The sequence below is a fragment of the Elephas maximus genome, chromosome 4 (assembly GCF_024166365.1).
Source record: "Elephas maximus indicus isolate mEleMax1 chromosome 4, mEleMax1 primary haplotype, whole genome shotgun sequence".
Lineage (NCBI taxonomy): Eukaryota > Metazoa > Chordata > Mammalia > Proboscidea > Elephantidae > Elephas > Elephas maximus.
Genome location: NC_064822.1, coordinates 196,516,696 through 196,522,782, shown reverse-complemented (window position 1 = coordinate 196,522,782; position 6,087 = coordinate 196,516,696).

Here is a 6,087-nt window from a genome sequence, read left to right as displayed (position 1 = left end):
GGGCGGGGCGGGGCGGGGCGGGGCCGCCGGGGGGTCTCGGGGGCGCGGGCGGAGGGGACGCGGGTGGGGCCGGAGGCGCGCGGCGGACCCGTGCGTGGGGGCGGCCCGGGGGCGGGTCCGCGGCGGGGGCTGGGGCGCAGGCCGCTGCCCGGGGCAGGGGTCGGGCCCGCGCGGGTGGGGGGCGCAGGCCGCCGCCGCCCCCGGCCGCCCGCCCGCCTCAGCGGAGCCCGGCCCGGCGCGCTGGCTCCTCCCGGGCCGGGGGCGGCTGCTGTCTGTGGCCGCGGCCCGGCTCCCGCCGGGGGGGGGGGGGGGCTGTTTACCTGCGGCGACTCCGCGCTGGCTCCGCCCCCCACCCCCCAGCCACGCAGATGCGGCGCCGGCGATGACTTTGCAAAAAATAATGAAATGAAATGAAATCAATGAATCGCCTGGTGCTTCCTCGGGACGGCGTGGGTGGGCGTCTCGCAGCCACGGGCCGGGGGCGGGGTACCGGCGCGCGGTAGAGATGGGCTGAGCTGGGCCCCATCGCTGCACCCCCTCCCGCCCAGCCCCGGGCTGGGGGCTCCTTCGTCTGGCCTCCACCAGTCTCTCTTCCGGGGAGGCCGCCTTCTCCCACCTCCCTACCCAAAGTCTGCCCCTCCCCCGCCCCCTCTGGCGCTGAGGGTCCCACTCACCCTGGGGTGTTAAGGACACAGGCCAGGAGGGCTGGACTCCCCCCCCCCCCAGCCTCGGGCAGCCGGCCGCGACACTGTGCGGGTCGTCGCGCTCCAGCCCTGCGCCCATCCCCCTTCACCCCACGCCTTTCCAGCTCCCCATCTCCTCCCCGTCCCTGCATTCATCGCACAACCCATTAGCATGGGTCCACAGGCACTCGACAGCACTGGGTTGGTTTTTACGGACACTTCTCCCAGCCCCTCTGCCGTCAGCCCTTGGGGCAGAATCGGGGGGTCTTGGTGCCTCCGGCCGGGGACTCCCTGCCACCCCAGGACAACTTCACACACTTTTGGGTTTGAATCTCAGGCTCAGCTCTTCCCTCCCTGAGCATCTTCATCAGCTGCCAGGGAAGACAGGCTTCCTTTCAGGGGTTTTCCTTCTTTCATCAGTGGTCCCTTCCTCTATACACCCAAAAACCCAGAACAGTTGCAGTTCAGAGCATTAAGACACAGCGACCCTACAGGCCAGAGTAGAACTGCCTCACAGGGTTTCCAGGTACCAGCTGGTCTATTCCAACTGCAACCTTTTGGTTAGCAGCGGAGCTCTTAACCACTGTGCTCACCAGAGCTCCTCTACAGGGCACACAGATTAAACCTTGCAAGATATCTCGTGTGGTTGGAGTTCTAACATTGCTCAGTAATTTACTCCAGAGCCAGGCACTGAGCACCCCATTTTGCAGGCACTGAGTTTCCCTGTGAGGGTCCAGCTACAGGGGGCACGTGCTTTACCGTGCATTCTATTTCTTCCTTTTCTTACCGGTCACCCTTCGTGTTTCTGAACCACACCAGCTCCTGGGCTCCAGCCCTTTCTAATCTCACAGTTCTGGATGCTGGGAGTCCAGATGGGGGTACTGGCTGTGTTGATTCCTTTTGAGGCTCTGAGGGAGAATCTGCTCCAGGCCTCTCTCCCAGCTTCTGGGGGCTCCAGGCATTCCTTGGCTTGCAGCTGCATCTTCGCATGGTGTTTTCCTCCTTTGTGTGTGTCTGTTCTCCCCTTTCATGGACTCCTGGGTGGTGCAGTCAAGCAGCGACTAACCGAAGGGTCTGAGCCCACCCAGAGGCACTTGAAAGAAAGGCCTGGCAATCTGCTTCCGAAAAGCCTCAGCCACAGAAACCCTGTGGAGCACAGCCCTACTCTGCACAGGTGGCGTTGCCATGAGTCGGTAAGAGACTCACAGGCAGTGGCCTGGTTCCCTCTTTTATAAAACGGCCCTCAGATGGATCAGGATACACACTACTCCAGTGTGACCTCAAGTTAACCGTAACATCTGCAAAGACCCTGTTTCCAAACAAGATCACACTCACAGGTACGGGGGCGGTGGCTAGGACCTCAGTGTATCCCTTTGGGGACATGATTCAACCCATAACCAAGTCCGTATCTGTAGATGGATCTCCCTCTATGCTCCCTGGTTTACACGTCAGTGCCTGGGCCTTTACCAGTGTGTGATGGGTTGAATCGTGTCCCCCAAAAGATATGTTTAAATTCTAGCCCCCGAACCTGTAAATGTGACCTTGTTTGGAAAATAGGGTCTTTGAAGATGTTATCAGTTAGGCTAGCATGAGGTCATGCTGGAGCAGGGTGGGTTCTGACCCCATCTGAGTGGTGTCCTTGCAGAAGATACACAAAAAGACAGGGAAGCAGAGGAAGGATGCCATGTGGCACCTGCAGCTGCAGGCCAGGAATGAACATCCAGGGCCTCCAGAAGCTGGGAGAGAGGAAGGGACAGGTTCTCCCTCAGAGCCTCAGAAGGAATCAACATGGCCAACACCCCGATCTGGGACTTCCAGCCTGCAGGCTGTGGGACAACGAATTTCTGTTCGTATTACTCACCCAGTTTGTGGTATTTTGTTAGGGTAACCGTAGGAAATCAATAGCGTGTTTTTATAACTAATTCAAGAAGAAAAACAAAGAGGGTACTTGCCCAATAATTATAAAATGATGACTTACTTTATAACTGTTTTGTAATTATAAACTTATTATTTTGTTAGACTTCTGTAATTACTTTTATAATAATAAAAATATAATTTAATTATACTTTAATAATTACTCTTATATTCATAAAGTTATAAGGGGTATTTTGTAGCATACCTTATTATGTGTTTGGACAAGTACCCCAGTTTTCTTTTTCAGTAATGACTTAGGTACTCATGACTTTTACTTTTCCATATACATGTGTCTGCCAGTTTGTTGTACTGTGGGGGCTTTTGTGTTGCTGTGATGGTGGAAGCTATGCCACCCATATTCTAATACCAGCAGAGTCACCGTGGTGGACAGCTTTCAGCTGAGCTTCCAGGCTGAGACAGACTAGGGAGAAGGACCTCGCGGTCTACGTCTGAAAAAAATTAGCCAATGGAAACCTTATGAATAGCAACGGAACATTGTCTGGTATAGTGCCAGAAGATGAGCGCCCCCCAGGCTGGAAGACACTCAAAAGACGACTGGGGAAGAGCTGCCTCCTCAAAGTAGAGTCGGCCTTAATGATGTGGATGGAGTAAAGCTTTCGGGACCTTCATTTGCTGATGTGGCACAATTCAAATGAGAAGAAACAGCTGCAAACATCCATTAATAATCAGAACGTGGAATGTACGAAGTATGAATCTAGGAAAATTGGAAATCGTCAGAAATGAAATGGAACACATAAACATCGATATCTTTGGCATTACCTGAAATGGACTGCTACTGGCCACCTTGAATTGGACAATCCTATAGTCTGCTATGCCAGAAACGACAACTTGAAGAGCAATGGCATTGCATTCATCATCAAAAAGAACATTTTAAGATCTATCCTGAGCTATGACATTGTCTACAAGGATGGCCAGTTAATATGACTTTTATTCAACCACTAAGGCCGAAGATGAGGCAACGGAAGATTTCTACCAACTTCGGCAGTCTGAAATTGATCACAATATGCAATTAGGATGCATTGCTGATTACTGGTGATCGGAATGTGACAGTTGGAAACAAGAAGGATCGGTAGTTGGCCATCGTGGTGGCTGCCTCCACTGCTGTGCGTCCTCGTTCCCCAGAACGGGCTGTCCCTGGATGGGGCCAGGGCCGGGGCAGTGAGCAGAGGTCTCTGATGGCACCCTGGACGGCAGCTTGAAATCTGCAGCCCCTGGCAAGCCCCTGGCTGTCCCGCCCTACCTCCTTTGCAGCAGGAGAAGTGGAGGGCTGCTCTTCCTGAAACTTCTCTCAGGGATGGAACTTGTCTGGGGAGCAGTTTGTCCTTTCTCTTAGCTTTTGACACTTAGAAGGATCTCGAACGATTGAGCGGCAATGCTGTAGGAAGACATGTTTTCCCATCCTCTTATTTAGGTGAACATGCTTTCTCAGCTGTTACAGCTGTAAAGAGGGAAAGTAGGAAACAGTGATGAGCCCGTCTCATTGCAGCCCTGAGTCCTGTTCCCCCGTGAAGCTGGGGACTGTTTGCCAAGAAGCCCCTGCTTGCTCCTCACCGAGTGACACATTCCCAGCTCAGTTTTACTTCTGTTTTTCGTGCTTGGGAACATCTGCAACTCTGTGTGCTGTTTCCATCAAGGTCTTCTCCTCTTGTGAGGACAACCACCCAGAGGAGATTCTTGTCACCCATGGCCTCAGGGTTTCACACAGGGACACAAAGGGAGACCTCAGTTACGGTCTTTGTCTCCAAGCAGCCTTGATTACTACTGGTGTCAACAGCAGGGGTCATGTCACCCCACGTGGCGACCCCAGGTGCCTAGGAACTCTGGTCCATCACCCTCTCTTTGGGACCCCTGACCCCTGCCCAACGCAGCCAGGAGCCCGGCAGACGAGGCCCAGCTGTGACCTGCCTCTGCTGTGAAAGCTGCTCACGTGGCACTGGCCGTGGCGAGTCAAGTGACTGCACGCCCCCACGGGGCAGCAGGAAGCACTGAGAACACGTGTGATTCCCGCACTCTTCCTTAGCCTAGAAGGCCCTGGAGGAAGTGAATGGGAGGGACGCTGGAAGGTTCTGGCTGACAGCAGCTTGCCCCTGTACTTTGTGAATGGGTGGTGGTGGGTTGTCGGTCCCTGTAAGGTTTACATCTATCATCCCTGTGAAAGGCTGCTGTGACAAGTCTGCTTTAATATGGCAACAACTACAATACGCTAGGAATCCCATCAAAAATGAGCCCTGGTAGCACAGTGGTTAAGTGCTCAGCTGCTAACCAAACGGTCAGTGGTTCAAACTCACCAGCCCTTCTGCGGGAGAAGAGACCTGGCAATCTGCTTCTGAAAAGATTTATAGCCTTGGAAACCCTAGGGGACAGCTCTACTCTGTTCCATAGGGTCACTATGGGTTGGAATCGACTGGAACGACGAGGAGTTGTTTTTGGGAATTGTATCACAAGCAGCTGTAACAAGGACGAAGAAAAAATTGAGATACACGAGTGAAGGTCACGTAGTTTTCAGTTTCATTTAGGGGACAGCCGACCAAAAAGACTGCAAAGGGCCTTGTGGGCCAGCCCTGGCTGTGGGAAGTCTTCCCTTCCCTATTTACTTTGAGCCTCCAGGGACAGGGCAGAGCCTGTTCTCGTCATCCGGGGCTACCTCTCCAGCTTCCTTCTTCCTCTGTCCTTCACTGTCTTTCCAGCAGCCTCTTCTCTTCCTGTCCCCTCCTGTCTGCTCTGGCCCGTGAGCAGCACAGGTCCCTGCCCCTGTTGTCCGTGAGTGACGCCCCTGGCCCTCCCTGCAACATCCCCATGGTTGCTGAGACCTCAGCCCTTCTGCCCAACCTGGAGGCCCAGCCCTGCACCGTCTTGCCCTGGTGTTCCCAGTGGCTGTGCCCCTCAGCGTGGCTGTACACACCTGCTCTGTTGGTCCTCCCTGAGTCAAGGCACGGAGCGCAGTGAGCGGTCATGGCTGTGTTGGGCGCAGGGTCTGTGTCACGGGAAACCGGAGAGTGAAGGGACCGCTGGGGGGAGCAAAGCGTGGGAGCCCGTGTCTCAGGCCGAAGCCAGCCAAAGGGAACGGCTTCCCTCTCGAAGGTGTTGCAAGGCTCTCACCCCTCAACCTGCACTGGTTCACCAGCAGGGACTGGCAGTACAGCGCTGACCACAGAACAATGCCCTCTGGGCTCCCAGCACTGGCTGAGGGCAAGGGGAGGAGGGCCAGTGGACTAATGCTCTGGGCAACACTCCTGGGGCCCACCTCCCAGACACACCACCAGAATGGGTGACCCCTTCTTGGGGCCTCCAGACAAACCCACCCACCGGTCAGTACCAACAAGTGACCACCGAGTACTGCTGGACAACCACTGACTGACCATCAAATATCACTAAGTGACTGCTGAGTACCTCTGGGCTACTGCCCAGGCACTGCTGGGTAAGCACCAACGCCATGTGGGACAGAAGAGTCTCCCGGGACCCCTGACCC